Source organism: Oncorhynchus kisutch, unplaced genomic scaffold (assembly GCF_002021735.2).
Source record: "Oncorhynchus kisutch isolate 150728-3 unplaced genomic scaffold, Okis_V2 scaffold1144, whole genome shotgun sequence".
Lineage (NCBI taxonomy): Eukaryota > Metazoa > Chordata > Actinopteri > Salmoniformes > Salmonidae > Oncorhynchus > Oncorhynchus kisutch.
In genome coordinates, this window is record NW_022263089.1 from 2620 (window position 1) to 27600 (window position 24981).

At 39.9% G+C, this 24981-nt stretch overlaps 1 pseudogene; it reads right to left on the reverse strand.

The window, feature by feature from the left end:
• Positions 1-2143: 2143 nt before the first annotated feature.
• Positions 2144-24981, reverse strand: part of LOC116364987 (zinc finger protein 271-like) — a 37485-nt pseudogene continuing 14647 nt past the window's right edge.

Here is a 24981-nt window from a genome sequence, read left to right on the forward strand (position 1 = left end):
CTTCTTTGGACACTGTGTTAACAACCCTCCAGGCAAGCTTCAATGCCATACAACTCTCCTTCCGTGGCCTCCAATTGCTCTTAAATACAAGTAAAACTAAATGCATGCTCTTCAACCGATCGCTACCTGCACCTACCCGCCTGTCCAACATCACTACTCTGGACGGCTCTGACTTAGAATACGTGGACAACTACAAATACTTAGGTGTCTGGTTAGACTGTAAACTCTCCTTCCAGACCCATATCAAACATCTCCAATCCAAAGTTAAATCTAGAATTGGCTTCCTATTTCGCAACAAAGCATCCTTCACTCATGCTGCCAAACATACCCTTGTAAAACTGACCATCCTACCAATCCTCGACTTTGGCGATGTCATTTACAAAATAGCCTCCAATACCCTACTCAACAAATTGGATGCAGTCTATCACAGTGCAATCCGTTTTATCACCAAAGCCCCATATACTACCCACCATTGCGACCTGTACGCTCTCGTTGGCTGGCCCTCGCTTCATACTCGTCGCCAAACCCACTGGCTCCATGTCATCTACAAGACCCTGCTAGGTAAAGTCCCCCCTTATCTCAGCTCGCTGGTCACCATAGCATCTCCCACCTGTAGCACACGCTCCAGCAGGTATATCTCTCTAGTCACCCCCAAAACCAATTCTTTCTTTGGCCGCCTCTCCTTCCAGTTCTCTGCTGCCAATGACTGGAACGAACTACAAAAATCTCTGAAACTGGAAACACTTATCTCCCTCACTAGCTTTAAGCACCAACTGTCAGAGCAGCTCACAGATTACTGCACCTGTACATAGCCCACCTATAATTTAGCCCAAACAACTACCTCTTTCCCAACTGTATTTAATTTTATTTATTTATTTATTTTGCTCCTTTGCACCCCATTATTTTTTATTTCTACTTTGCACATTCTTCCATTGCAAAACTACCATTCCAGTATTTTACTTGCTATATTGTATTTACTTTGCCATCATGGCCTTTTTTGCCTTTACCTCCCTTCTCACCTCATTTGCTCACATTGTATATAGACTTGTTTATACTGCATTATTGACTGTATGTTTGTTTTTACTCCATGTGTAACTCTGTGTCGTTTTATCTGTCGAACTGCTTTGCTTTATCTTGGCCAGGTCGCAATTGTAAATGAGAACTTGTTCTCAACTTGCCTACCTGGTTAAATAAAGGTAAAATAAAATAAAATAAAAAAGTTAACTTGGAGTCACATGACATGTTGTGTGGTCCTCCCACTATGACTTGAGAAACCATGTAGTTTATTAGGCTACAGATGAAATAAGTTATGAACTTCACAGGGTGGTGAAAGTGCATGTGATGAGCTTGATGCTCCTTTCCAATACATTTTGAGGTTCTTATTCTGGTGACATGATGATCGATGCTTGCTTGACAAATAAAATAATAATCTCATCATTCGGTAACAGCGTTTATTCAATCAGTGGGAGGTTGTAAATGCCACCAGGAAAGTCGGAAGAGGAACTCTTCATTGAGACAATAATAAACAGCAATCCTTGGGAGAGTTGTGGTGGATATTATAAAATAAGGATCTGCTGGAGTCCAAGTCAAACCAAGATTCTTTATTTCTGAGCTCAGAGAGAATAACAGAGTTTACACAGCGCAGTGGAGACAGTCTGAATCTATGAAGCATTGAGTGATAGCACATATCTTTATAGTTTCCTGTTCCTGGGAGGGACTTTATTCATACAAGGATGCAGGTGCAGGTGCAGCTGGTTTGCAACACATAATGATAGTCCCAAGGAACAGGAGATCTATAATAGGACAGTTTCCACAAGGTTAGTCACATACTCAGTTATGTGGACACACAAACAATTAACATTTTCCATTACAGAGTCTGAACATTTTCATTTAATTAAATAATCAGTGGGCCAACAATGCAAATGTCAACAATGGAACTAATGCATCACATCCAAATATCACTTGATTATCTGTAGTTGCTGGAGGAAGGAATGACCACACCCAGTTAAACACACACAAAGCGTTTAAAAAAAAGGACAATTTAAAAGAAGGGAAACCTGATCTCCTTTATATTCAAAACTGACAGACTCCATATTCAATTCATGTTTTCTAATAAAACAAACAAATATATGTTTGAGTATACCCTGTACCATTTAATTTCAATCTGGTAAAGACAGGTAAACACATTGTCAGTCAACAATATAAGACAACGGGAGCACTGTGTATGTCCTCTGATGAATTTTAAGTCAATGTGATGTGAAATATCAACATACACGCTAAGAGAAGTAATTTCTCTCTCCTGTGTGGATTCTCTAATGACGTTTAAATCACTGTTATGAGTAATATGTTTTCCCACAGTCGGAGCTTTTCTAAGCCTTCTCCTCTGTGTGCAGTCTAATGTGTTCTTTCAGGCTTCCTAAATGGGCAAAAGCTTTGCACCCTGGGAGGAGTGGTAAGGCTTCTCTCCTGTGTGTATTCTCTCATGTCGTTTCAGCTCCCCTGACCGGATGAAACACTTTCCACATTGGGAGCAGTGGTAAGGCTTCTCTCCTGTGTGTATTCTCTCATGAGCTTTCAGGTTCTCTTTCCGGTTGAAACTCTTTCCACACTGGGAGCAGTGGTAAGGCGTCTCTCCTGTGTGTATTCTCTCATGCCGTTTCAGCTCCCCCGACTGGCTGAAACACTTTCCACATTGGGAGCAGTGGTAAGGCTTCTCTCCCGTGTGTATTCTCTCATGCTCTTTCAGCTCCCCCGACTGGTTGAAACACTTTCCACATTGGGAGCAGTGGTAAGGCTTCTCTCCCGTGTGTATTCTCTCATGCTGTTTCAGCTCCCCCGACCGGTTGAAACACTTTCCACATTGGGAGCAGTGGTAAGGCTTCTCTCCTGTGTGTATTCTCTCATGTTGTTTCAGGTTTACTCTCTGGTTGAAACACTTTCCACATTGGGAGCAGTGGTAAGGCTTCTCTCCTGTGTGTATTCTCTCATGTTGTTTCAGGTTTACTCTCTGGTTGAAACACTTTCCACATTGGGAGCAGTGGTAAGGCTTCTCTCCTGTGTGTATTCTCTCGTGTTGTTTCAGGTTTACTCTCTGGTTGAAACACTTTCCACATTGGGAGCAGTGGTAAGGCTTCTCCCCTGTGTGTATCCTCTCATGTTGTTTCAGGTGTGCTTTCTGGTTGAAACACTGTCCACACTGGGAGCAGTGGTAAGGCTTCTCTCCCGTGTGTATTCTCTCGTGCTGTTTCAGCTCCCCCGACTGGTTGAAACACTTTCCACATTGGGAGCAGTGGTAAGGCTTCTCTCCTGTGTGTATTCTCTCGTGTTGTTTCAGCGTCCCTGACTGGTTGAAACCCTTTCCACACTGGGAACAGTGGTAAGGCTTCTCCCCTGTGTGTATTCTCTTATGTTTTTTCAGTTGTGCTTTCTGTTTAAAACTCTTTTCACACTGGGAGCACTGGTGTCGTCTTGCTGGTTTGGACGTCCCTGGCTCTGGTTCCTCTGAGTCTGGTCTTTCTCCTGCCAAAGATAGTGTTATTTTTAAATAGAGACTCAAATGAAACCACATGATAAAAAAACCTTGCTACGAGGGTAAATCCTAAATCAGATCTCTCAATAACCCGAGGCCAGTTTTAACAATCTTAGTGTGATTTTAAAACAAATGTAGAGCTTCCTGGTAATTACTGCTATGTTTACATTACTTATTCATCCTGTTTTACAAGTCAGAACACAAAAAAATAGACAGTTCTAGGACACTGAAGACACAGACGTCGCTGGATTCCAATTGAACAGGTGGTTCTAAATATATAACTTTCATAGCTGTATGATACAGAATGTGACCTACACACTTCCTTAAACATAAAATAACTAAAGAAGTCATTTTGTGTGGAAGTCCAAAACTTGTTTTTACGTCGAAGATACAAAGCACATCAGTAACATCTCCCCGTTGTTGAAAGGGTTCGACATATTGCTGTTTAAATGGACCAATTTCTTATTTAGACATTCACAGATTTTCAACATTTTGATTATCGCTGATGTCATATTTTGGGTAAATGTTCCTAAAACTGATAGTAACAACAAAAAACTAAAATATAAACGCAACATGTAAAGTGTTGGATGTTTCATGAGCTGAAAAAAAAGTCCGGTGAAATTGCAGAGTGCAAAATATATATATATTTTTAGAAATATTTAACTTTCATGCATTCACAAGTGCAATACCACAAATTAAAGCTTAAGGCTCCATAATGTTTCATCATTAGATACTACAGTCCTCCTTTAAGACTCCATAATGTTTCATCATTAGATGCTACAGTCCTCCTTTAAGACTCCATAATGTTTCATTATGAGATGCTACAGTCCTCCTTTAAGACTCCATAATGTTTCATTATTAGATGTTACAGTCCTCCTTTAAGACTCCATAATGTTTCAAAATGAGATGCTACAGTCCTCCTTTAAGACTCCATAATGTTTCATCATTAGTTGCTACAGTCCTCCTTTAATACTCCATCATGTTTAGAATGTGTCTGGAAGCGCTACTCTATCTATTCTACTCTCATCCTTTCGGTTTTAATAATATTTTAAAATAATAATGTTATAATAGGTAATAACTAACTTTAATAACTAGGGTTAATACCTGCCTTGCGCACCAACAAAATATTTCTTTAGCCCTCTCTAACAATACCGCTACAGAATTAGCATAGTAGGCCATGTAACTTAACCTGTAGTGACACCCAGCCCGTGAACGGGGCCGTTATCATCATCTGACACTAATTAGCATAACGCAACAGACATAAATCTTCCTAAAAAATCTTCCTATTCATGAAAATCACAAGTGAAATATATTGGAACACAGCTTAGCCTTTTGTTAATCACCCTGTCATCTCAGATTTTCAAAATATGCTTTACAGCCAACGCTAGACAAGCATCTGTGTAAGTTTATCATAGCCTAGCATAGCATTATGCCTTGCTAGCAGCAGGCAAACTTGTCACGGAAATCAGAAAAGCAATCAAATTAAATCGTTTACCTTTGATGAACTTCGGATGTTTTCACTCACGAGACTCCCAGGTAGACAGCCAAAGTTCATTTTTTCCCAAAATATTATTTTTGTAGGCGAAATAGCTCCATTTGTTCTTCGTGTTTGGCTGAGAAATCGCCCGGAAATTGCGGTCACAACTCCGAAAAATATTCCAAATTAGCTCCATAATATCGACAAAAACATGGCAAACGTTGTTTAGAATCAATCCTCAAGGTGTTTTTCTAATATCTATTTGATAATATATCCGTCGGGACAATTCCTTTTTCTCAAGGACCGATTGGAGTAATGGCTACCTCTGCACTTTACGCGAGAATCTCTCTCGGAGCCACCATGTGACCACTTACGCAATGTGCCCCCATACGGCTATTCTTCAATAGAAATGCGCAAAACTACGTCACAATGCTGTAGACACCTTGGGGAATACGTAAAAAGCATAAGCTCGTTGATGGTACATTCAAAGCCATATAGGGAGTCATTGGAACGCAGCGCTTTCAAAACCTGGGGCACTTCCGGATTGGATTTTTCTCAGGCTTTCGCCTGCAACATCAGTTCTGTTATACTCACAGACAATATCTTTACAGTTTTGGAAACGTTAGAGTGTTTTCTATCCAAAGCTGTCAATTATATGCATATTCTAGTATCTTTTCCTGACAAAATATCCCATTTAAAACGGGGACGTTTTTTTTTCCAAAAATGAAAATACTGCCCCCTAACACCAAGAGGTTTTAAGGTAATCAGAAATATTTAGGACTAACTTATTCCTTGACACCCATTCTGAAACTAACTGCAGCTCTATGTTAAGTGTTGCAGTCATTTCAGTCGATGTAGTAGCTGACATGTACAGTGTTGAGTCAACGCATACATAGACTCACTGGCTTTACTCAAATGTCATTGGTATGTTGTTGGTAAAGATTGAAAAAAGTAGGTGCCAAACAGCTGCCCTGGGGAATTCCTGATTCAAACTTGATTTTGTTGTACAGGTTTCCATTAAAGAACACTCTCTGTGTTCTGTTAGACAGGTAGCTCTGGGGCGGCAGGTAGCCTAGTGGTTAGAGCGGTAGGCCAGTAACCGAAAGATTGCTGGATCGAAACCCTGAGCTGACAAGGTAAAAAACTCTGTCGTTCTGCCCCTGAACAAGGCAGTCCTAGGCCATCATTGAAAAAAATTATTTGTTTATAACTGACTTGCCTAGTTAAATAAAGGTTACATTTTAAAAGAAAAACTCTTTATCCACAATATAGCAGGGGGTGTAAAGCCATTTTTATCATCAATGTCTCTCAGCCAATCAGTCATTTGTAAGTGCTGTGCTAGTTGAATGAACTTCCCTATGAGATGAAAGTCTATATTTGTTTACTGTAAAATAGCATTGTATCAGGTCAAATATTTTTTTTTCAAAAATTGTAAGGGTTGGTAACAGTCTGATTGGTCAGCTATTTAAGCCAGTAAAGGGAGCTTTACTATTCTTGGGTAGTGGAATGACTTTAGCTTCCCTCTAGGCCTGAGGGCACACACTTTCTAGTAGGCTTCAATTAAAGAAAAGGCCAATAGGAATGGCCATATCGGCCACTATTGTCCTCAATTTTCCATCCACGTTGTCAGACACCAGTGACTTGTCATTGTTGATTTTATTTATTTATTTGCGCAAAATTTCATTGAAGATGCTCCAAAGATTTTTACTATCATTCTTCATGTCATTTATCTTTGTTTCATAGTGTAGTTTCTTCTTTATATTGAGTTTAGTCACATATCTCAATTTGCAATAGGTGTCACGAATATTACCGAAGGTGGCTCCACTCCCCGTTCGGGTGGCGCTCGGCGGTCGTCGTCGCCGGTCTACTAGCTGCCACCGATCCTTTTTCGTTTGGTTTTGTCTAATTGTTTTCACCTGTTCATTGTTTGGTTGTTAGGGTGGTAAGTTCGCTTCGCACACTTCTGTTTGTGTGGAGCTGTCTTCTGTTCGTGTGGGGCTGTCTTCTGTTTGTGTGGGCTTGTCTTCTGTTTGCTTGTCTCCTGTTTTGTGAGAGGTGTTCGTGTCTGTTGTTTTTATTTTGCTGTCCAGATATTTTACCAGAGTTAAGACTTAAATGGAGTTTATTTACGCCTATGTTTGGTGTTACCATTTGTACCTTGTTTGGTTGGACATTAAAGCGTGTTTTTCCCCATATCCTCTGCTCTCTGCGCCTGACTCCACACCCATTCACTCATTGAGCGTTACAATAAGTTTCATTCTTCATGTCATTTATCTTTGGTTCATTGTGTAGTTTCTTCTTTTTATTCAGTTTAGTCAAATGATTTCTCAATTTGCAATCAGTTATTCAGTCAGACCTATATGCCATCTCTTTTGCCTACCTCTTCATCATACCATTTTGTAATTCCTCATCAATCCACGTGGATTTAACAGTTTTTACAGTCATTTTCTTAATGGGTGCTGCTTATTAGTAACTGGGATAAGCAGTTTGAAATGTGTCAAGGGCAGTGTCTGGTTGCTCATCATTACACACCACAGACCAACAAATATTATTTACATCAATAACATAGGAATCACTACAAAAAATTGTATGACCTCTTATACACAATATTAGTCCCAGCCGTTGGAACGGTGGTTTTCCTAGACATGGCTCCTATATTGTGATCACTACATCTGATGGATCTGGATACTGCTTTACAACCCATTTCTGCAGCATTAGTAAAGATATGATCAAACCATGTTGATGATTTCATTCCTCTACTGTTTGTCACTACCCTGGTAAGTTGATAGATAACCTGAACCAGGTCGCCAGCACTGGTTACAGTTTGAAGCTTTCGTTTGAGTGGGCAGCCTGATCACAGCTTTTCTTCAGTACCAGTTAATTAATTACCAAAGTCTTGAGTTTAGTTTGCCTGTTCTACAGTCTTGTAAAGATAGGGGGGTTGACTGTAACATCCATAATGTTTTAAGGAATAGTTTTTGTAAAAAAAGCACCTTACATTGGATCATCTTGAAACTTTCTCTCCAAAGCTAACTTTCATCAAGGTTTTATATGGTCTATTGGTTTCTCTCTTTTCATTGGCAGAATCCTTTTTCAGTGTTATGATATTCATAACATCCATATACACCAGTCTATCTTCCTGTCAACTAACAGAACTCTGCTGGTTGTCCTGATAACAGATACCAGTCCATCTTCCTGTCAACTAACAGAACTCTGCTGGTTGTCCTGGTAACAGATACCAGTCCATCTTCATGTCAACTAACAGAACTCTGCTGGTTGTCCTGGTAACAGATACCAGATCTATTTAATTTGTTCAAACTAAATTACAGCACTTACTTTGATGTTTCAAATCTGATCCTTTCTTCTCTTCTCCTCCTCTCACAGTTCCACTCAGCCCCGTTGTTTTCCTGCAGTCCACCAGCAGCACAGACAACCTCTTCATACCCAGCAGTAAGGCGCTACCGGGAGAGGCACGACACAGGGACTCCAGGAGGGAGGAAGGGCTAGCGTTGTCCTGGTAACCATAAAGATGGGACACAGACACATATCATTATGGATGCTGATGTCACTGTTGTCATAAAGTGCTTTACAGAAACCCAGCCCAGACCCAGAGAGAGCTAGACCAGACCCAGAGAGAGCAAGACCAGACCAAGCTGCATGCTAGACCAGACCAAGCTGTACCATCTTGTGTTCTGATCTGGAGAGACTCTTCTCTTCCTCGTCAGCATCAGGATGTTGTTGATGCTTCTTCCCAGAGGATCCACCATAGTCATGTCTCTCTCCTGTGTTAATGAGAACATCAAAATGAGTAGTAAACTTATAACCGTCTAATAAAATCATAGGGTCTTACAAGAGGCATGAATATGTCCCTTTGATATTTTAAGTAGAGATTATGCTTCAATATTGAATTTTAAAAGCCTGTTATACTAGATGAGGGGAACTTTTATGTAGACCACATGGAGAATTCAATACATCGAATTTAAAAGTCCCTAAAATATATGAACCAATGGCAGATCGACCCTTTAACAATTCCTACAGTACTGAACAACATATTCAAGTGTAGAACTTCAGTAGAATAACACTTTAAAACCGCACATTAGTTCAACAACGGCATAGTTTGTGTCCCTGTTGAAGACAGTACTCACTGGTGGTAATCTGATATTCTGTCTCCTCCTCCTTCACCTTTATTGAGATAGCATCCTCTTCCTCTCTAAACGGTTCTTTCTCTTCTATCACTATAACAGCCTCCTCTTCCTCCTTTTTCATTCTGAAATGTTCTTTCACTATAACAGCATCTTCTTCCTTCACTATAACAGTCTCATCTTCCTCCTTTTTCATTCTAAAAGGTTCTTTCTCTTCTTTCACTGTAACCTCATCCTCTTCTTCAATGTTCAGCGCCAGAGCTTCTTTCTGCAAACAGCAGACCTCCTCTTCTATAGCAGGGATGAGTAGTTTAATGAACTCATGGTCAGGGATGTTAGCTAGATAGTTAGCTAGCATTAGCGACTAGCCTAGTGCTAGGCTCAGCATCAATCTTTAACAAGTTTGCAAATATTAACTAGTTAATACGTCAAAAGAACTCTGTGTAAAACACTGAGATTAGATTATGTACATTAAGATGGTCTAAAGCGTCAATCTTTCACTTTTATGTTGGCTAGCAAGCTACCGACGTGGTTGAAAGAGTAGCCGCGTTGTTGTTCCTGAAGAAGCGTCCGTCCAGTCCATTATACGTCACGGAAGAATCATCACCTGAAAGACGCTCATCGCCATCTGCTGGCTGGAGTGGGTAACGCAATTTGGAAACAGTTAGTATACTTATTGGAAAGAACGTCATAATAACTTAACAATGAGCTGATATATTTTCTCTTACGTCTTACAAATAATACGTTCCTGTACACAGACGTAGAAGCTCAATATGAATATGTAGATGATTAATAAATACTTATATGAATAGGTAGTGTGTTGATAAACATTTTCTCTGTTAATTTTTCACATTCTTTTTTATCTACATGTGACCATACTATTCCCTGTCAAGAACTGCAACGCTGCTGGGTTGTTCAGCTCAACAGTTTCCCATGTGTACCAAGAGTGGTCCACCACCCAAACAGTGGTGGTTTGTGCCGTTTAAGATGAGGCAGGACAATTTGTTTTTTTCATGAGCATGGCCTTAATTCTATTACAGCATATTGGACGACTGTCATTCATATTTCACTCACCCTGTTCAATGTAACAGCAACAAGTTTAGGCTACTACATGATACTCTAAATGTCCCTATACCCATCATGAGGTAGCAACCTAGCCTATGAATGAAAGTTTAGAATGTAGGTTCACACAGGTCGAGAGAAAATTTTGCGATGGCAGACAGTGACACATTCAATACTGCCTTGCACACTCTCGCCTGCATCTAGCTGAAATAGAGATATCACTGGACAAATTCAGGCATGTTTATCCCCGTTTTGTTCCATTTAAACGTTTGTCAACAGAATCGGCGGAATGAATACACCCCTGATCATGCATAAACACAGTTCACTTTCATTACAGACACGTTGTATTCCTTCTTGGATCTATGTGCTCTCCTCTTATCACCTTCTCCCTTTGTTTCTGTACTTCAATGCATAACACATCAGCTGTATGTGACCAGGAGAAAAAACCTTTCCAAGCCAAACCATTTCATAACTGCTACACACAGCTTACATTGTTGTCACCATATTAGCTAAAATAACATCATAGTCAACAGAGCTAATAGAACTAACTCGTTAGTAAACCTGCTACAATCATGCAGTACCGTTACAGTGTACAGTCAGTAAGCAGTTTAGCACTTACCTTGGCGGGTCCCAGTGGCAATAAATTAGTAAAACCAAAAGCTTGCCTTGACTTGGAAGAGTTCCAGTGTTGTGTTGGATAGTCATAGCCAGCTAGTTAACATAGCATCCCTTTGTTTGAGCCAAGTGTTTGAGTAGACTAAACTAGATAGCTGCATTTGCTAGCTAAGTAAGTGAAACTGAAAGTGGAAAATAAATGACGAAATATCTCTCTCTCGCTTCTCCTTCATTTTGGAATGAAATAATTTGTTCAAAACTGTTCAACTATTGTATTTTTCTCTCTTTTAGTCAACTACTCACCACATGTTATGCACTGCAGTGCTAGCTAGCTGTAGCTTATGCTTTCAGTACTAGATTCATTCTCTGATCCTTTCATTGGTTGGACATCATGTCAGTTCATGCTGCAAGAGCTCTGATGGGTTGGAGGATGTCCTCCGGAAGTTGTCATAATAACTGTGTAAGTCTATGGAAGCCTTGAGAACCATAATCCTCCTAGGTTTTGTATTGAAGTCAATGTACCCAGAGGAGGATGCAAAATAGTATGTTTTAATAAATTATTTGGTGACGTGATTATATTTAGTATGGTTTCATCTAAAAAGGACCACTTTTAAATATTTTGCCATTTTTATTTTTCTGAAAATAACTGAGCACGATGGTTCTCCCCTTCCTCCTCTGAGGAGACCCCACTGCACCCAAAGGACACCCAGCCAACTTGACACAATTGTGGGAAGCATTGGAGTCAACATGGGCCAGCATCCCTGTGGAACACTTTCGACAGCTTGAAGAGTCCATAACTCAATGAATTGAGGCTGTTCTGAGGGGAAAAGGGGAGGGTCCAACTCCATATTAGGAAGTTGTTCCAAATTTTTGGTATAATCAGTGGATATATCTGCCATTTAGCATACATGTTTATCCAAAGGGATTTGCAGTCATGTGTGCAAACACTTTACATATGGGTGGTCCCAGGAATCAAACCCACTACCCTGGTTTAACAAGCACTATACTCCACCAACTGAGCTACAGGACCACAAGGAATGATCAAGGAATGACGCAGATAAACACACACAGCTTGAGTTTCAAACATATAATTGAATCAAAGACCGTAACATTGAAACTGACATACTTCATATTTAGTTACAATCAAATATTATTTGTCACATGCGCTGAATACAACAGGTGTAGATCTTAACGTGAAATGCTTACTGACAAGCCCTTAACCAACAACGTAGATAAGAAAAATAAGTGTTAAGAAAATATGCAGCATTGAAGGTCCTAAAGAACACAGTGGCCGCCATCATTCTTAAATGGAAAGTTTGGAACCACCAAGACTTCCTAGTGCTGGCCCGCCCAGCCAAACTGAACAATTGGGGGAGAAGGGCCTTGGTCAGGGACGTTACTGAGAACCCGATGGTCACTCTGACAGAGCTCAAGAGTTCCTCTGTGGAGATGGGAGAACCTTCCAGAAGGACAACCATCTCTGCAGCACTCCACCAATTTGGCCTTTTTGGTAGAGTGGCCAGACGGAAGCCACTTCTCAGTAAAAGGCACATGAAAGTCTGTTTGGAGTTTGCCAAAAGGCACCTAAAGGACTCTCAGACCATGAGAAACAAGATTCTCTGATCTGATGAAACCAAGATTAAACACTTTGGCCTGAATGCCAAGCGTCAGGTCTGGAGGAAACCTGGCACCATCCTTACGGTGAATCGTGGTGATGGCAATATCATGGTGTTATTGGGGATATTTTTCAGCGGCAGGGACTGGGAGACTAGTCAGGATCGAGGGAAAGATGTACGGAGCAAAGTACAGAGAGATAATTGATGAAAACCTGCTCAAGAGCACTCAGGACCTCAGGTTCACGTTCCAACAGGACAACGACCCTAAGCACACAGCGAAGACAACATAGAAGTGGCTTTGGGACAAGTCTCTGAATGTCCTTGAGTGGCCCAGCCAGAGCCCGGATTTGAACCCGATCGAACAACTCTGAAGAAATCCTGCAAATAGCTGCACAGTGACGCTCTCCATCCAACCTGACAGATCTTGAGAGGATCTGCAGAGAAGAATGGGAGAAACTCCACAAATACAGGGGTGCCAAGATTGTAGTGTCATACCCAAGGCGGCTTGAGGCTATAATCACTGCCAAAAGTGCTTCAACAAAGCACTGAGTTAAGGTTCTGAATACTTATTTAAATGTGATATTTCAGTTTTAATATTTAAATGCATTTCTAAAATCCTGTTTTTGCTTCGTCATTATAGGGTGTTGTTGTGCAGATTCATGAGGAAAACCTCCCAATTTAATCAATTTTAGAATATTCCAGTAAATTCAGGAAGTAAACTGAAAATTCCAATTCTCTTCTATGGTTTTCAATTAGGAAAATGTGGAATTTGGTTTACTTTCTGAATTGACTGGAAATTAAATGGATTTTACTCCAACCCTGGTTTTACTACAAATCTGTCAACGTCATCAATCGATGTTATAATGCATAAAGCTCACAGATGTGATTGTTCTCATTCAGAGTAAATTATTCTAATTGAATAAAACAGAATTAAACATATCAAATGTATTATGCACCTGAATAACTTCAACTTGGACAATCTGGTTGATTCTCTGGTTGATTCTCTGCTCAACAACACTGACTGTGAATCAATCTGGTTGATTCTCTGCTCAACAACACTGACTGTGAATCAATCTGGTTGATTCTCTGCTCAACAACACTGATCGCGCCAAACTTTGTTTTGTGTCCAGGCTGTCACTTCTGTCATCAGCTACTAACACCAGTGCTGCACCTTTGTCCTTGTCCCTGGATGACGTCTTCCTGCTCCCTCTTCCATAGTGAGAACACTGATGGCTCAACATGGGCTTCCTGGTTATGAAAGAAAGTGTGGTGGTCAATGGTAGCCTCTCCCATTGTTTGAAGCAGTTGTAGTCTTTGTTGGCATGTATCCAGACCCCAGAATAGTAGTAGAAAGGAGCCTGTTCCCCGCATGCTTCCTCACAATCATTGTCTGGATCGACCACTCCCCCACCTGACCACAGGACCAGAATTGCTGTCTGATCTTCATTCCTACAGCCTTCATCACTGTCCCTGGAGTCTCTTCACTGTCTGATCTTCATTCCTACAGCCTTCATCTCTGTCCCTGGAGTCTCTTCACTGTCTGATCTTCATTCCTACAGCCTTCATCTCCGTCCCTGGAGTCTCTTCACTGTCTGATCTTCATTCCTACAGCCTTCATCACCATCCCTGGAGTCTCTTCACTGTCTGATCTTCATTCCTACAGCCTTCATCACCATCCCCGGAGTCTCTTCACTGAGTAAGTAAAGATAGTATAAGAAACCTGTCCCATTCTACTTGTCTATTATCTTTGTTTAGAAATAGTCATTTGTGTGACCTACTTATTTTCCCTACAATTTATTTTAAGGATTTAGAATTATTGAAATGGTAGAACGAGGAATGTCAGAGTCTGGAATATAAATATATACAATTTGTTTATTGTGTGTTTTGAACATTCATATTGGACAGCCTTACCTATAGAGTAGCACCACCACCCATCAGCCCATTCTCTTCTTGATGTCAAAGCTGCAGTGTATTGTTGCTATAGGAGTTTATGATTAATAATCCTATTTACTTCAAGCCCCACTAAGATGTCACCATACTATTCATTTAAAGCCCCTCTGTCAGATATAAATCATCAGAGTGGGAAACCAACTGACATGGAAACAATGGAGCAAATGTATCACTATCAGAGGGGTGTATTATGACATCATATAGAACTACTCAGACATTCCAAATCAGGCTTCATCCACATCATGAAGATGGATATTGATCCAACCATTTCAAAAGTAATGACCCGGCTGATGGAAACAGGATATGCTTGTACATGGCGACATTTTGTTACTTCGTTTGACAATTTGTTTGTCTTTTTGTGTCAGTAAAAATGTTGAAAGCGAGAAATGGCTGTGGAAACTCCTTTATGCGCAAATATTTTTATAATAACCATCACATCTTAGTTAACTTGGAGTAACGTGATGATATGTTGTGTGGTTCCCCCACTACGATTCGGGAACCCATGTAGTTTATTAGGCTACAGATGAAATAAGTTATGAACTTCACAGGGTGGTGAAACTACATGTGATGAGCTTGATGCTCCTTTCCAATACATTTTGAGGGTCTTATTCTGGTGACATGATGACCGATGCTTGGTTGCCATTTGACAAATAAAATATTAATTGCTCTCACCCATAATAATCTCATCAATCGGGTAACAACGTTTATTCAACAAATAAATAGTACAACAAATATTGTGGTTAAATTCAAATATACTAATTGATTAAAAAAACTGTTTTTATCGAAGACATTTAAAAAAAAGGTATCAATTTAGTGAATGACATCATAAATAGGACTGGGGGAGTTATGTCACACATGCAGCTAACACAGACATATGGACATGTCTGCTCTACCCAAAATTACAACCAATTAATTGCAGCATTACCACAAAAATGGAAGAGGCAAGTAGAAGGGGATAAAAGTAAGGAGCTTGTATGTCGGCCCTGTATTAAAGAACATAAATGGTTAAAGAAAAGTGTGATAAATAAAAACATTCACCAATTTCATTTAAGGACCAAAAAACTGACAGCTGTGCCATAAAGTGCCATAAATTGCAAAATGGTTGTGAAGAGATGTTCGATGTACCCATTCCATGGCACATGGTTTATGAATTGATACACAAAACAACACCGGATTCAAAACTTCACATTTTTCAATATAAATTACGATACAAAATTCTTGCAACTAATAGAATGTTATATATATATATGGGGGATACAATCTTCCCAGCTCTGCAGATTCTGCTGTGAGGAGGCAGAGTCATTAGATCATTTATTTTGGTATTGTCCATATGTAGCTCATTTTTGGTCACAGGTCCAGGAATGGCTGAAGAATTGCAACATTTGCCTAGAACTAACACTACAGATAGCAATACTGGGTGATTTGAAAAGCCATAGTCAATCAATCAATAATATAATCATTATTTTAGCAAAAATGTTTATTTGTAATTTACAATCTGTAGAAGCTATGAGAATAGGAAGGTTCAATTATTTTGTGAAGCATCACAGCACAGTTGAAAAATATATGGCAAGTAGAAATCCGAAATGGATGTTGAGAGACAGATGGGAGGGGTTGAGTGGAGCTGAAGGGTGGGACTAATAACAAGATAAACAATGTAGGGCATAAGGGATCTGTAGAATGTATAAAGGTTCGGAGCTTGTGTGAAATAGCACAGTTACAAATAGAAATCAAACTGGATGGACATCAGAAATAGAGGAAGGACTAAGAACAAACAAGAGAGAACTATTGTAAAGTAGACTGTGTCTGTAGAGTGTGTATAAGATGTATGGATTGAAGGTAGAAGCAGAAGTGTTTATTAGTTTACTCCAATTGGGGGATCGGCGGAAGGGTTTGCGGGGGATAATAATAAAGGTATATTCTTTAAAAAGTATGTATGTCTATACAGGTATGTGTATGTATATATGTGTATATATATGCATGCGTGTATGGATATATATATTTACCCAAAAATATGGGGGATTGGAAATGATGCAGACAATTACATTGGAAGCAACATTCTTTCCGCAATATTAACCTGATCTTCCCTCCAGAAAAAAACGGGAAAAAACCTTTATTCAACCAGTGGGAGGCTTGTAAATGCCCCCAGGAAAGTAAAACAAAGAACTCTTCATTGAGACAATGATAAATAGCAATCCGTGGGAGAGTTGTGGTGGATATTATAAAATAAGGATCTGCTGGAGTCCAAGTCAAACCAAGATTCAGAGAGAATAACAGAGTTACACAGCGCAGTGTAGACAGTCTGAATTCCTGAAGCATTGGGTGATGAGCACATATCTTTATAGTTTCCTGTTCCTGGGAGGGACTTTATTCATACAAGGACACAGGTGCAAATTGGTTTGCAACACAGGATGATACTCCCAAGAACAGGAGATAATAGGACAGTTTCATAAGGTTAGTCACATACTCAGTTATGTGGACACACAAACAATTAACATTTTCCATTACAGAGCTTTTTTTTGTGTGTGTATTCTCTCATGTTGTTTCAGATTCCCCGACCGGTTGAAACACTTCCCACATTGGGAGCAGCGGTAAGGCGTCTCTCCTGTGTGTATTCTCTCATGCTGTTCCAGCTTCCCTGAATGGTTGAAACACTTTCCACATTGGGAGCAGTGGTAAGGCTTCTCTCCTGTGTGTATTCTCTCATGTTGTTTCAGGTGTACTCTCTGGTTGAAACACTTCCCACATTGGGAGCAGTGGTAAGGCTTCTCTCCTGTGTGTATTCTCTCGTGCTGTTTCAGCTTCCCTGAATGGTTGAAACACTTTCCACACTGGGAGCAGTGGTAAGGCTTCTCTCCTGTGTGTATTCTCTCATGTTCTTTCAGCATCCCCGAATGGTTGAAACACTTTCCACACTGGGAGCAGTGGTAAGGCTTCTCTCCCGTGTGTATTCTCTCATGCCGTTCCAGCTTCCCTGAATGGCTGAAACACTTTCCACATTGGGAGCAGTGGTAAGGCTTCTCTCCTGTGTGTATTCTCTCATGCTGTTTCAGCTTCCCTGAATGGTTGAAACACTTTCCACACTGGGAGCAGTGGTAAGGCTTCTCTCCTGTGTGTATTCTCTCATGCTGTTTCAGCGCCCCCGAGTGGTTGAAACACCTTCCACATTGGGTGCAGTGGTAAGGCTTCTCTCCTGTGTGTATTCTCTCGTGCCGTTTCAGCTTCCCCGATTGGTTGAAACACTTTCCACACTGGGAGCAGTGGTAAGGCTTCTCTCCTGTGTGTATTCTCTCATGTTGTTTCAGATTCCCCGACCGGTTGAAACACTTTCCACATTGGGAGCAGCGGTAAGGCTTCTCTCCTGTGTGTATTCTCTCATGCTGTTCCAGCTTCCCTGAATGGTTGAAACACTTTCCACATTGGGAGCAGTGGTAAGGCTTCTCTCCTGTGTGTATTCTCTCATGTTGTTTCAGGTGTGCTTTCTGGTTAAAACTCTTTCCACAGTGGGAGCACTGGTGTCGTCTTGCTGGTTTGGACGTCCCTGGCTCTGGTTCCTCTGAGTCTGGTCTTTCTCCTGCCAAAGATAGTGTTATTTTTAAATAGAGACCCGAATGAAACCACATGATAAAACAACCTTGCTCCGAGGGTAAATCCTAAATCAGAACTCTCAATAACCTGAGGCCAGTTTTAACAATATTAGTGTGATTTTAAAACAAATGTAGAGCTTCCTGGTAATACTGCTATGTTTACATTACTTTATTTTATTCATCCTGTTTTACAAGTCAGAACACAAAAACCTAGACAGTTCTAGCACACTGAAGACACAGACGTCGCTGGATTCCAATTGAACAGGTGGTTCTAAATATATAACTTTCATAGCTGTATGATACAGAATGTGACCTACACACTTCCTTAAACATAAAATAACTAAAGAAGTAATTTTGTGTGGAAGTCCAAAACTTGTTTTTACGTCGAAGATACAAAGCACATCAGTAACATCTCCCCGTTGTTGAAAGGGTTCGACACATTGCTGTTTAAATGGACCAATTTCTTATTTAGACATTCACAGATTTTCAACATTTTGATTATCGCTGAGGTCATATTTTGGGTAAAGTAAAAAATAAGGTGAAATATTTGGGTAAATGTTCCTAAAACTGATAGTAACTACAATAAACAAAAATATAAACGCAACATGTAAAGTGTTGGATGTTTCATGAGCTGAAAAAAAAGATTGCAGAATTTTTTACATCCCTGTTAGTCAACATTTATTCTTTGCCAAGATAATCCATCCACCTGACAGGTGTGGCATATCAAGAAGCTGATTGAACAGCGTGATTGTTACACAGGTGCACCCTGTGCTGGGGGTAATAAAAGGCTACTCGAAAATGTGCAGTTTGGTCACACAACAATGCCACAGATCTCTGAGGGAGCGGGCAATTGGCATGCTGACTGCAGGAATGTCCACTGGAGCTGTTGTCAGGGAAATTAATGTACAGTACCAGACAAAAGTTTGGACTCACCTACTCATTCAAGGGTTTTTCTTTATTTGGACTATTTTCTACATAGTAAAATAATGGAGAAGACATCAAAATTATTAAAAAACACATGGAATCATGTAGTAACCACAAGTGCTAAAATAAAATATATATTTTATTCTTCAAAAGTTGCCACCCTTGCTTTCTCTCAACCAGCTTCACCTGGAATCCTTTTCCAAGTCTTGTAGGAGTTCCCATATATGCTGAGAACTTGTAGGCTGCTTTTCCTTCACTCTGCGATCCAACTAATCCCAAATCATCTCGATTTGGGTGAGGTCGAGGCCAGGTCATCTGATTCAGCACTCCTTCTTGGTCAAATAGCTCTTACACAGCCTGGAGGTGTGTTGGGTCATTGTCCTGTTGAAAAACAAATGACAGTGGGACTAAGCCCAAACCAGATGGGATGGCATATCGCTGCAGAATGCTGTGGTAGTCATGCTGGTTAAGTGTGACTTGAATAAATAAATCACTGACATTGTCAACAGCAAAGCACCCGCACACCATCACATCTCCTCCTCCATGCTTCACGGTGGGAACCACACATGCGGAGATAAATCTGTTGATCTACTCCTCGTCTCACAAAGACATGACGCTCGGAACCAAAAATCTCAAATTTGGACTCATCAGACCCAAGGACAGATATCCACCTGTCTAATGTCCATTGCTCGTGTTTCTTGGCCCAAGCAAGTCTTCTTCTTATTGGTGTGCTTTAGTAGTGGTTTCCTTGCAGCAATTTGTCCATGAAGGCCTGATTCACGCAGTCTCCTCTGAACCGATGATGTTGAGATGTGTCTGTTGCTTGAACTTTTAAAGCATTTATTTGGGCTGCAATTTCTAAGGCTGGTAAGGCTGATGAACCTATGCATCAGAAGTAACTCTGGGTCTTCCATTCTTGTGGTGGTCCTTAAAGTAATGATGGACTGTTGCTTCTCTTTGCTTATTTGAGCTGTTCTTGACATAATATGGACTTCGTCTTTAAACCAATGGGGCTATCTTCTGTATACCCCCCCCCTACCTTGTCACAACACAACTGATTGGCTCAAACACATTAAAACCTGTTATGGCACATTAACTCTTGAAACTAGGGGGCACTATTTTAATTTATGGAAAAATAATGTTCCCAAAGTAAACGGGCTATTTCTCAGGACCAGGTGCTAGAATATGCATATAATTGACAGCTTAGGATAGAAAACACTATAAAGTTTCCAAAACTGTAAAAATATTGTCTGTGAATAGAACTGATATTGCAGGCGAAAGCCTGAGAAAAATCCAATCAGGAAGTGACTCTTATTTTGAAACCTCTGCGTTCCTATGCATCCCTATTGACCATTGAAAGGGATATCAACCATATTCCTTTTTCTATGGCTTCCCTAATGTGTCTACAGTCACTAGACATAGTTTCAGGCTTTTGTTTTGAAAAATGAGCGTGAACGACAACATTGCGTCTGTGGTCAGGTGGTGGCTCTCAGATTGATTTGTGCGTAATAGACAAAGGCGGCCATTGTGCCTCTCGCTCCTAGTGAAAAGCCAATTGTCCTGGTTGATATATTATCAAATAGATATTTGAAAAACACCTCGAGGATTGATTATAAAAAACTTTGCCATGTTTCTGTCGATATTATGGATCTAATTTTGACGTTGTCGTGACCGCAACTTCCGGTGGATTTCTCAACAAAACGTGAAGAATAAACGGAGGTATTTTGGCTATAAAAAATTATCTTTATGGAACAAAATTAACATTTGCTGTCTAACTGGGAGTCTCGTGGGTGAAAACATCCGAAGCTCATCAAAGGTAAACAATTTAACTTGATTGCTTTTCTGATTTTCGTGACCAAGCTCCCTGCTGCTAGCTGGACATAATGCTATGCTATGCTTTCGATAAACTTACACAAATGCTTGTCTTGCTTTGGCTGTAAAGCATCATTTCAAAATCTGAGATGACAGGGTGATTAACAAAAGGGTAAGCTGTGTTTCACTATATTTCACTTGTGATTTCATGAATATGAATATTTTCTAGTAAGATTTTTTGTCCGTTGCGTTATGCTAATTAGTGTAGTTGATGACAATTCTCCCGGATCCGGGAGGAGTAGTACCAAAAGGTTAAAACACATTAAAACATGCTAGCGGAACGTTGACAACATCCGGTGAAATTGCAGAGTGCAAAATATATTTTATTAGAAATATTTAACTTTCATGCATTCACAAGTGCAAAGCTTAACTTCTTGTTAATCTAGCCACCATGTCAGATTCCAAAAAGGCTTTACGGCAAAAGCAAACCATGCGATTATCTGAGGACAGCACCCCATCAAACAAACACACGACAATCATATTTCAACCCGCCAGGCGCGACACAAACCTCAGAAATAACAATATAATTCGTGCCTTACCTTTGAAGAGCTTCTTCTTTTGGCACACCAATATGTCCCATAAACATCACAAATGGTCCCTTTGTTCGATTAATTCCGTCGTTATATCTCCAAAATGTCAATTTATTTGGGCGCATAATTTTTTTATTTCTACTTTGCACATTCTTCCATTGCAAAACTACCATTCCAGTATTTTACTTGCTATATTGTATTTACTTTGCCATCTTGGCCTTTTTTGCCTTTACCTCCCTTCTCACCTCATTTGCTCACATTGTATATAGACTTGTTTATACTGCATTATTGACTGTATGTTTGTTTTTACTCCATGTGTAACTCTGTGTCGTTTTATCTGTCGAACTGCTTTGCTTTATCTTGGCCAGGTCGCAATTGTAAATGAGAACTTGTTCTCAACTTGCCTACCTGGTTAAATAAAGGTAAAAAAATAAAAAATAAAAATAAAAAATTGATTTTTTTAAAACACTGGTTCCAACTCGCCCAACATGACTACAAAATATCTAATAAGTTACCTGTAAACGCTGTCCAAACATTTGAAACAACTTTCCGAATCCAACTTTAGGTATTTTAAAACGTAAATAATCGAGAAAATTTAAGATGGGATAAACTGTGTTCAATACCGGATAAAAACAACGTGAAGCGTGTGACCTGGAGCGCGCATCAAAACATTAGAGAGCACTAGGCTGGACCCTCGTTCTGAATAGCCGAACTTCATTTCTCTAAAGAAAAACATCAACCAATTTCTAAAGACTGTTGACATCTAGTGGAAGCAATAGGAACTGCAACCAAGTGCCACAGAAAAGTTCCACAAAAAAACTTTTGAAAACAGTCACCTCAACAACAAAAAATTCCTCTTGGATGGTTTGTCCTTGGGGTTTAACCTGCCAAATAAGTTATGTTATACTCACATCCATTATTTTAACAGTTTTAGAAACTTTAGAGTGTTTTCTATCCAAACCTACCAATTTGATTCATATCCTAGCTTCTGGGCAGGTAGCAGGTAGTTTACTTTGGGAACGTTTTTCCTCCGGACGTGAAAATACTGCCCCCTATCCCAAAAAGAATTCATAAGGCAAGAAATTCCACAACTTAACTTCTAAAAAGGCACACATGTTAATTGAAATGACTTCCCGGTGACTACCTGGAAGCGCTACTCTATCTATTCCACTCTCATCCTTTCGGTTATAATAATATTTAATAACAATAATAATAATGTTATAATAGGTAATAACTAACTTTAATAACTAGGATTAATACCTGCCTGGCACACCAACAAAATCTTCATATTTACCCCACTCTAACAATACCACTACAGAATTAGCATAAGAGGCCATGTAACTTAAGGTAATCAGAAAGACAAGGCAAATAGGAATGGCAATATTGGCTGCTATTATCCTCAATTTTCCATCCACGTTGTCAGACACCAGTGACTTGTCATTGTAGATTTTATTTGCGCAAAATTTCATTGAAGATGCTCCAAAGATTTTTACTATCATTCTTCATGTCATTTATCTTTGTTTCATTGTGTACTTTATTCTTTTTATTCAGTTTAGTCACATGATTTCTCAATTTGCAATAGGTTTGCCAATCAGTTATTCAGCCAGACCTATATGCCATCTCTTTTGCCTCCCTCTTCATCATACCATTTTTTAAATTCCTCATCAATTCACGTGGATTGAACAGTTTTTACAGTCATTTTCTTAATGGGTGCTACTTATTAGTAGCTGGGATAAGCAGTTTCAAATGTGTCAAGGGCAGTGTCTGGTTGCTCCTCAATACACACCACAGACCAACAAATATTATTTACATCAATAACATATTAACACATAACTAATATTAACACATAATATTAGTCCCAGCCTTTGGAACGGTGGTTTTCCTAGACATGGCTCCTATATTGTGATCACTACATCTGATGGATCTGGATACTGCTTTAATGTCTGCAGCATTAGTAGAGATATGATCAAACCATGTTGATGATTTCATTCCTCTACTGTTTGTCACTACCCTGGTAGGTTGATTGATAACCTGAACAAGGTTGCCGGCACTGGTTACAGTTTGAAGCTTTTGCTTGAGTGGGCAGCCTGATCACAGCTTTTCTTCAGTACTAGTTAATTAATGACCAAAGTCTTGAGTTTAGTTTGCCTGTTCTACAGTCTTGTAAAGATAGGGGGGTTGACTGTAACATCCATAATGTTTTAAGGAAAAGTTTTTGTAAAACAAGCACCTTACATTGGATCATCTTGAAACTTTCTCTCCAAAGCTAACTTTCATCAAGGTTTTATATGGTCAATTGGTTTCTCTCTTTTCATTGGCAGAATCCTTTTTCAGTGTTATGATATTCATAACATCCATATACACGAGTCTATCTTCCTGTCAACTAACAGAACTCTGCTGGTTGTCCTGATAACAGATACCAGTCTATCGTCCTGTCAACTAACAGAACTCTGCTGGTTATCCTGGTAACAGACACCAGTCTATCTTCCTGGTAACAGATACCAGTGGGCAGATCTATTGTATTTGTTCAAACTAAACTACAGCACTTACTTTGATGTGTCAAATCTGATCCTTTCTTCTCTTCTCCTCCTCTCACAGTTCCACTCAGCCCTGTTGTTTTCCTGCAGTCCACCAGCTGCACAGACAACCTCTTCATACCCAGCAGTAAGGTGCTACCAGGAGAGGCACGACACAGGGACTCCGGGAGGGAGGAAGGGCTAGTGTTGTCCTGGTAACCATAAAGAGGGGACACAGACGCACATCATTATGGATGCTGATGCCACTGTTGTCATGAAGTGCTTTACAGAAACCCAGCCCAGAGAGAGCAAGCTGTATGCTAGACCAGAACAAGCTGCATGCTAGACCAGACCAAGCTGTATGCTAGACCAGACCAAGCTGTATGCTAGACCAGACCAAGCTGTATGCTAGACCAAACCAAGCTGTATGCTAGACCAGACCAAGCTGTACCATCTGGTGTTCTGATCTGGAGAGACTCTTCTCTGCCTCGTCAGCATCAGGATGTTGTTGAGGCTCCCCAGAGGATCCACCATAGTCATGTCTCTCTCCTGTGTGAACGAGAACAACAAAATGAGTAGTAAACTCCCTTTGATATTTTAAGTAGAACATATGCTTCAATATTGAATTTTAAAAGCCTGTTATACTAGATGAGGGGAACTTTAATATAGACAACATGGAGAATTCAATACATCTAATTGAAAAGTCCCTAAAATATATGAACCAATGGCAGATTGACCCTTTAACCATTCCTACAGTACTGAACAACATATTCAAGGGTAGTACTTCAGTAGAATGCCCCTTAAAGACCACACATTAGTTCAACAACGGCATAGTTTGTGCCCCTGTTTTTAAGACAGTACTCACTGGTGTTAATCTGATATTCTGTCTCTTCCTCTTTCACTCCCAAAACGTCTTCCTCCTTCACCTTTATTGAGACAGCCTCCTCTTCCTCCTTTTTCATTCTGAAATGTTCTTTCACTATAACAGTCTCCTCTTCCTCCTTTTTCATTCTGAAATGTTCTTTCACCATAACAGCATCTTCTTCCTTCACTATAACAGTCTCCTCTTCCTCCTTTTTCATTCTAAAAGGTTCTTTCACTATAACAGTCTCCTCTTCCTCCTTTTTCATTCTGAAATGTTCTTTCACCATAACAGCATCTTCT